Source organism: Mycetomoellerius zeteki, unplaced genomic scaffold (genome assembly GCF_001594055.1).
Source record: "Mycetomoellerius zeteki isolate Tzet28-1 unplaced genomic scaffold, Tzet1.0 scaffold98, whole genome shotgun sequence".
Classification (NCBI taxonomy): Eukaryota; Metazoa; Arthropoda; class Insecta; order Hymenoptera; family Formicidae; genus Mycetomoellerius; species Mycetomoellerius zeteki.
This window is the reverse complement of record NW_017258021.1, coordinates 1687476-1696422: the sequence shown is the minus strand read 5'-3', so window position 1 is coordinate 1696422 and position 8947 is coordinate 1687476. Positions and strand designations below refer to the sequence as shown.

At 39.6% G+C, this 8947-nt stretch overlaps 2 protein-coding genes across 3 annotated transcripts in view; one reads left to right on the top strand and one right to left on the bottom strand.

Annotated features, from left to right (window-relative positions):
* msi (RNA-binding protein musashi) overlaps window positions 1-8947 on the bottom strand; it is a 100967-nt gene that overhangs the window by 4385 nt on the left and 87635 nt on the right. The gene's annotated exons all lie outside the window — the stretch shown is intronic.
* LOC108730879 (uncharacterized) overlaps window positions 1-8947 on the top strand; it is a 60779-nt gene that overhangs the window by 20020 nt on the left and 31812 nt on the right. The window lies entirely within an intron of this gene.

Here is an 8947-nt window from a genome sequence, read left to right as displayed (position 1 = left end):
CTTGGTCGAGCGTTAGTGATAAGAAGTCAGAACAATGATTATTATTACTAGAGGAGCAGTAAAAAGAAGGCCGATTGTACGATGTACATAAGTACGCTACATATATATTTCTTCTATATAATATATTATTATTATTACTAGAGGAGCAGTAAAAAGAAGGCCGATTGTACGATGTACATAAGTACGCTACATATATACGTCTTCTATATAATATATATAATATATTAATATATAAATATTTAAGCGTATATATTATTTAATATATTATTTCTATTATAATAATATATTATAATATGTATATGTATATGTATTAATATATTACATATATAATATATATTATGTATATAAGTATAGCATACATAATATACATATATGTAATATATAAAAGACGTAACTATGTATACATATATATATTAACTAAGAAAATAGTAGGAAGGAACAAATAAACGTACACAATAAGTAGATAGGATAATCAAGTATATACAGCACCAACGTAATTACTTTTTGCCAACAAGTTAGGCAGGACATACGAGGTTTGTCAATAATAAATAAACGAGAGATGGACCGTAGATGGTGGACCGAGAGTTCCTGGAAAGATCTATAACTATATATATTATATATATATATATATATACATATATATATATACATATAGGGCAAGGGAGGAGTGGGTGGATGGGGGCTGAGTGAGAAAATACATAAAGGAAAGATATACACAAATAGAGGTTAGCTACAAGTTTTAAACGACTACTTTATTGGCAATTTTTCTAGGCATCAACCTATACTATTTTTACGTTACGTTTTCGTTCGTGTGTTGTTGTTCTTGGTGTGCGCCATCGAGCGTACTCTTGCGTTAATATCGTATATTTTCCTGCCTTGTATGTTACGCGCGTGTGTATAATGCGTGTATGTATGTATGTCCGTGCCTGTCTGTATGTGTGTGTATTTTTCGTTGGTACACGCGTGTTCATCGCGCGCGTGCTCTAAAGCAAATATGAAAATCGTCTGGATGATCCGACTGCGTTTTCCTTTTTCCTCGAAACGAGTCGTGTCGGAAAAGTCAAAACAAATGAATCAACCAAAGTGGAAAGAGAAACGAAGGCAGAAAAAAAATAGAAACGCGAATTAAATTGAAGCATCGTACGTCGCGTTTACATAGACTTCCATGTGTCACTGACGACTATAAACCGATCTAGAAAAAAAAAGAAGAAGCTAGACGGTCGGAAAAGCAAACGTCTTCTCGAATTTCGAGTCGCGACCTCGGCAACAGGATAAAAGGAAAAGAGAGAAAAAGGGTGCGCGGGTCGTGTATGAATCCCCGTCCATCGATCGTTCCCCACCTCGTGACTTTACATGGCGAATCACCCTCTCGCGTGCCCCTTCGGATCTTTCCGCGAAGCTACTTCTTTTTTCCCCTCTCTTCTCTTCTTTTCAGAAAGCAATCGGTAATCAGATCGGTTACGCGCGTCGCGGCGCATCTATTAATAGGCTTCGGTCTATCAATTATCCCCTTTATGGCACATACGTGGCTGGCACACTGCAGGAATGTAGCAACGAATAATAAGGAAAGACACGGGAAAAAGAAAGATAAAAGAAAGGCTTTACTGGACGAAGGGGACGTTTGCGAAAACTGCGATTCGCGGACGTATACACACGCGCGCGATGCGCACACTCGCGCATATAGTTAAGCGTGTCATAGTAACGTAATATGAGTGTATTTTGCATTTATGTAAGCTAATAATAATAATAACGGTAAGTAATGACAAGCATAATAATGATGCTGATGCGTAATAATAATTATCATCAAGTAGTAATAATAATAATGATAATGGCGATAATAATGATAATGAGTAATAGTAACAGTAATACGATTCGAGTATCGAGTATCAGCGCTTACGCAATTAGTCGTTCTGGGAGGAGCTCTGGGTGTGTACCATCATATGTATACTACGCAGTTCGGTTCCTGTCCTCTCTCCCTCTCTCACGCTCTCTCTCTCTCTCTCTCTCTCTCTCTCTCTCTCTCTCTCTCTCTCTCTTCTCCTTTAAATTTTTTAATCTTTTTCCCGTATCATTATTGATCTTTCGTAAGAAATCCGAAACGATAGTTTTCGCTCGCGAGCGTTTCTCGTCTAAACGTTTCTCACAATCAGGTGGAAGTAGCTAGGATCAAAGGGAGAAATTAAGAAATTAAACAGGATGGGGGTCGCGGAAGTAAAAAGATCGCTAATCGCGGGGAGAGCATCGGTTCTTGTCAACAATGTTGAGCGATTGCACCGAGTTCAATGATCTCTCGTTAATGTCGAGCGATGTTGATCGAGTGAATCCCGAACGAGAAAACTATAAATGAAAAATAAATGAAATTAAGAACGCTCGTTCGCAATATTCTATTACCGAAATTGCCGTAATCGCGATATGAAACGATCGTGATTAAGCGAGAAGACTTGATCAAGCAGTGGGAAGAACGCGATTCATCGATAAAGTAGTGCAACGACGGGAAATCGTTAAAGGATTGTGAAGCTCGAATACCGAAAGTATACACCAGCGCGGTACACTGGCAGTCAGAGTTCCTTACTATCTCTTTCTATTTTATTCCTTATACCCCCTTGAATGCTCGAGCAATGACGTTCGTGTCGATGGGAAAGCGCAATCGCAAGCGAACCGTAATAAGAAAAGCGGAAGACGGGCGGGAAGAGGTTCGGAGGATTAAAAAAATGGGTTGGATGACAATATTATATAGGAGGAGAGATATTTCAACCAGCATGCTTCACCTACGTTTCATACACAACTAGTGGTGGTTAGCGCTCATCAAAAAATACCAGCTACGCTAATAATTACTATATCAACACATTCGCAATATAAGATACATAATTATCAGACTGAGATACAAATATAAATATATATATATATGTATATATATACTAAGGGGTTTATGGAACTGGGACAAACTAGGAGAGATCGAAGGGAGAGGGAAGGAGGACCTGCTGATCGGAAAAGAGAGGCGGCTTTCGCCGTGGTGACATATTTCTCGACGATGACGAGATGTTATTTTTTTGTCACTGAGCAGATATTAGATCGTAGATAAACACCAGACAAGGCGAGGTTCGATCATCCAATATCGATGTCGATTCTCGTCGATCGAATATCGTGGTACTTTTTTTTGTCGTCGACGGTGACGATTTCACGATTTTGCAAAATTGCAAACTTCCGAATTCGGAAATAAAGGGCACGATGGTTCTAATTTACAAGACAATTATCAGCGACCGTAATTTCTCAACCCTTTGTAGAGCATCAACATAATTCCATTTCGTTTTAATTTATATCATTTTATCACCTGTACGTGGTTTGATAATTAAAAAACGAAAAAATACGAAAAATGAAAAGTATTACGCGACAAAAGAACTTAATGTTAATACAACTTGATGTTAATTAATTTTTCAAAAATCGTATTCGATTTCTCTTGCCCTATAAAGGATTAATATTACTTAAGCTATTATCGATCTCGTATCTAAAGCCCATAACTTTTTCGTTACGCATCTCAACGACATTACAATACATCGCGATAATTATACGTTTGGGCTATAATGGATTAGACTATATCTTGATTATAAATCGATCATATAATTATAATTTAATATACAAATTGCATATTCGGAATGCAATGAAAGTTTCGTATGTATTCGCGTAACGAATTGACATTGTATTTCGTGTGACAATACTCTACTTTTTTCCGAGTGATTTAAGATTATCGAGTCAGATTAAAAGTTTCCCATTACAGCTCATAAACGTTCCGCTAGAGATTGCAAAATCGTTACAGAGAGTACTCGGTAAAATCGTCACGTCTCTCGTCGGGGCGATACACGACATTGCGATAAGACATTTCTGAAATAATAGTTCAGAGAAAAACGTCAAGCGACGCTTTACGACGCGGATAAACGACCCGCTCTCTGTACCACTAAATTTATTGCTGAAATTCCATGTGAAATTTTCCCGTTCCTTCGTCTCAAACCGAGAGGAGAACACTACAACCGCGCGCCGTTAATCCCGGATCGTACATCGCCGAATTTCCGAGACATCTATGATAATCCCGATTTGCAGTCTCGACGACGATCCGCTCGGAGAATTCGCTTCCCCAAGACGATTGAGGCTTGTTTCGACCCGTATATAGAACGTATAGAAACTAGGCGAAGTATTCTATTATCAATCGGGGAGTGAAAGAGCAGTCGAGAAACTTCGGCAAGATCAAATTTCGATGGCCGAGGAACTGTGAGTAATTTCGACATATATTCATGATAGGAAAGAAGTGGAATAAGATGGAAAGGTCTTCCATGTCGAAAATTAAACCCACCGAAACTACGCCAGTCCCAATCCCCGATTCTCTGCGTTCCAAAAAGGAATGTAGTCCACTTGATATTAAAAATGTTTCGAAACATTTGATTGACTAATCAAAAGAAAGAATTTTACTAATTGATCAATCAAAAATTGCTTTAAACATTTTTTGATCGATCAATCAAGGTAGCATCAAATGGACTGTAGCTAAGATTTCGCAAAAAAAGCATAAAACGGTATCGTCGGACGCTCGTTGTGAGCGCCTATCTCAGGATTTCTGCGCTCTTCTAGAAGGCAACTTTGAAAATAAATACATCGAGAAGGCATCGAAACGCTCCGACAATACCGATTTGGCTCGAAAAGCACCTCCCTCCGGAACAACTCGCGAACAGCGCGTCTCTCCGTTTCTCTCTCTTTCTACCTTTCGTGCACTGAGAAAAAAATATTTGGTATTTGTGTGTGTGATTATAATTGTATGGTAAAATGATTGATTGTCTCCGAAAACAATTATAATTTTATAGTCATTTTCGGAGACCAACTATGTTACTCTTTTTAGTATATGGAATTATAAATATAATTATTACTAACATTATAGCAATAATAACTATAAAAATGGAAATTCGAACCATAATTATTTTATCATGCAATTATAATCACAAATACCAAACATTTATTTTTCAGTGTGAAATGCTGCCGAGAAAATGCTACACGATACACAAACAGATACTCTCGATCCTAATCAATTTCATTTCCTTTTTCACATGTAAACTTCCTGGAGTGAGAAAAGAGAGAGAAAGAGAGATAGAAGGAGTAGAGAGGAAGCTGAAAAGAGGTAGATGGATCGATGGCGAAGCAGGAACGAGAGCCAGGATACCGCACCGATATTGCGGAATTGTCCGGGATGGGAGGACTCGTTAAGTACGCGTCCATTCCTCACATTATTGGCGTACGCAGAGTCGCCGAGAGAGAACGGGAACTGGAACGAGACATACGCCTCTCAGCTGATCCTCGCTCACTCCGTCGCGTTTCGTCGCTCATTTACCACCTTCTTCGTCACCGTTTGTCACGTTTCTTTCTCTTTCTTCTACATTCGCTCCTACTTTTATAATATCCCCTTAATATGTCATAAATATCACTCGCGAGTTTTTGTTATCCTTAACGCGTCACGGTGTATGTATATAATTATATTTGTTTTGTTCATATATATTTATATGTATATTAAAGTATATAGTATCACTAGAGAATATTACTTGTGTGTTCAGAAGAACCGGAATTCCTTCTGAATCCTTATCTCGCTCGATCCTTCTCTCGCTCTCCTAAAACGCTCTAAAGTTCGTTTCGACAAGTATATTATTATCCAAATCCTTTCGCATCGAGTATTCGTTTGTGTATATATCTAAGATTATCCCTTTATATTGATTATACGCGCGCGTGAACAGGCGCCACCGCGACGTTTTGTAATACTCGTAATAATCTAGCGCAGTTAAAAGTTTGAGTCAATCGCTTATTGCTCGAATTCTTCATATCTCTCACGTGATTTCCTCGTCGAGGAACGCCCCGCGCTCGTCCTCACCGACGGCGATCCTTTTCCGATCAAAAGGGACCGTTGAGATTCGTTGCGGATATTCGAAATTCGTCGGCATCGGTCGACATGAGATCATTTGGGCGACAAATTGACGCATGCAATCGTACTTAACACTTAAACGAACTACTAATAATACGAAATAAAAGGAAAGATACAATAGAAAGTAAAGAAAATAAATTAAGTGAATATCTCGCGACGATATCGTACGGTCGCATTGAACAATTCGAAAATGCTTAAGACTAAAGACTAAAATGAGAAATGATAGTTTCTAACATTGTTATTAGCACTTTGACAAATAATTTAATAATGAAAGCAAGGAAAAATATCGGCGAGAGATATCGATTCAAAAGAAACTAATTACGCTAATTCTTTCTTTTTTTTTTTACAGAAATCGGGCAAGACACGAATAATAATTCTCGCAAAAATACCACCAATTAAATACTCGCCGTCGTCGAGTCGATCTCGGGGCGTATTCTACAAGTGAATACATATAAATTAAATATTAATTTCTCTCGCAAATTCCTTAACGAATATTTTTTATAATACTTCTCACAAATTTCTTATTTACGCAGTTTAAAGACTTAAATCTAATTTATCGCTTGAGTTACGTGAGCTAATCTCAATCTTGGGTTCCCATTTCTCGCAGACGCAGTCACACGAACTCTTAAATACATTTTATAAAGATGCGTAATAATATCTCTTAAGTATCTGTCTCACATTCTCTCTCTCTCTCTCTCTCTCTCTCTCTCTCTCTCTCTCGCGCTTATGCTGAGGCCGTCCTATCGGCCCTCTTTCTTTATTGTTACTCGCTCTTCTGTCTCTCTCTTTCTCTCTCTTTTTTATAAATATCTAGATCCACTATCAGTAATGCTACCCGCTTAAGCCTAACTTAAATAGAACTCGCCAACTCGCCATCTTTTACTCTCTTAGGAGCTCATTACGTTACGCCAATCGCATGCGGCGTGTGCCGCGGGTGTGATACTGTCAATTAGTCTTACAGCTATATGCGCGACTTCTCGTACGCGGATTACATATCGCAAGTCGCTAAAAGTCTTGCTTAAAGGTTAACGCGATTTTCGAATTACTCGAATTACACATGTGTAATCGCTATAGTCTTATCCTTATTTAACGCGATGGAGAGCGGAGAAATATTGTCTTCCATTATTTGAAGAAAAATATATATATATGTATATGTATATGTGTATGTGTATATACGTGTTTACCATATGTATATATACCTATACATTTTATATATATAGTTATGTACGTGTCCCTCGTATTGTTGCTCGTGTATGTCGTACGTATGTAATATCGGGAGAGTCTGCCCGCTCGCGCAAAGTGAATTGTGTATATTGACCTGTTGCCTCTGGAAAGGCGAAAAGACGCGAGGCTCCGCCGAGAACGACAAGCGGAAGCATCAACGGCGATGCGTCGAAGAGAGACTGAAAGTGTCCGTCGTCGTTCTGTTGTGACGCTGTCGCCGTTGCCATTGCCGCTCGGATCCCGAAAAAAGGAACGCGAATAGGGAAAACTCAGAGAGCTTGTTGAGAAACGCACTTGGCCGTCTGAAGTGGATGAGTCTCCCTTCGATTCGTTCGTTTGGCACTTGGCGTTGCGGACGCGGATTCTAGTCTTTCTAATACTAGTCTTTCGCTATACGATTCGAATCGTACTGAGAGTGTAAGCGTGACTTTTTTAAATAAAAACCATCGGTTTTTATCCAAAAATGCCAGTAATCGGGAAAACGGCGTTTTATTTTCCGCGACATAACGATGAAAACGCATACTTTGGTTCGACGCATCGCATTCGTGCTTCCGCTGATCCCTGACGGAGACAACTCGATAGGGTGTTAGCGAATGTACATATATATGTGACAAAACATTATGAGAAAATAAAAAGGGACGCATAACGGAAAATAAGAAATACGGAAATAAGAAGGGAAACGATTTAGTGTTCTCTCCCCTGGTGGAGTAGAGTCGTTCACGGCGTCCGCCGCTTCTCGATTTTCTTCCTTTTATTGCTTCATGGCCGAGAGAACGGCCGTTGCGAGGAACACTCAGGAGGCTCGAGGTTGCCGCGAACGCTGTGAAACGAGTGCCGCTAATGGATCGCGTTAATTAATCGATGATTAACGTAATGGGCGTGGCGACGTGGATGAAACTCGGTTCCTCACGCTTTTGATTCTAATGCGTAAGCATTAATCTAAATAGGAACCAAAGTGTGCTGAAACGGAATGGACTTGTGATTGTCATGACTTGAAAAGTGATGTAAGCCGCGCGAAAACGAAAGACGAGGGACTCGAAAGAACTAACGTACATATAATGAGATACTTAATCTCGCCTCTTCACAAATAAATTAAGTAACGTATAATGAAAATTAAAACACAAAATTCATTCGATTTCCACTTGGGAAAATATAACATATGATTACAAGGATGACTCTGTTCTTCTAACCTCCTTCTTCGCGTGTGTTCCTCATTCGCTGGATCTCCGTACGTCGGAGATGGTTGATCCTCTTGTGTGTGGCAATCTTTGCTCTTATCCTTACTCATTCTTCGCTCGAGCGCGAATCGATTGAAATTTTAACCTTCTTCACTGGAGCCTTTCGCTTTATCTGCTTCCCACGATGCCATTCCATGATGAAAGTATCGAAGAATCCATTTCTCCCAGCATCGTTTCTCGGAGATAAGAGAACGATGGATAAAACGACGAAGTATTAACGGAAGTCATTCCTTCGTCGAGTGTTATTACTTGCAGCGCGAGCGGTGGGCCATTTCCAGAGACATTAAATCCCCGAATAAAAATCGAAAGGCGGGTTAGCGCCACGATTAACCTCAGAGAACGAATATTATATCGTACCGTACACGGGGAAGATGATCTCTTCCCCGAGGAGGATCCGTCGGATCCAAGAGATCAGAGAGCGGGAGCGCGTGCGGTGTATATCATACGTATCCCCTCTTTAAACGTACATCCCCATCCCGTACATGGATCCCCAATCGACGCCCTGGAAGCTTGACATGTCGACGTTGGTGAGCGA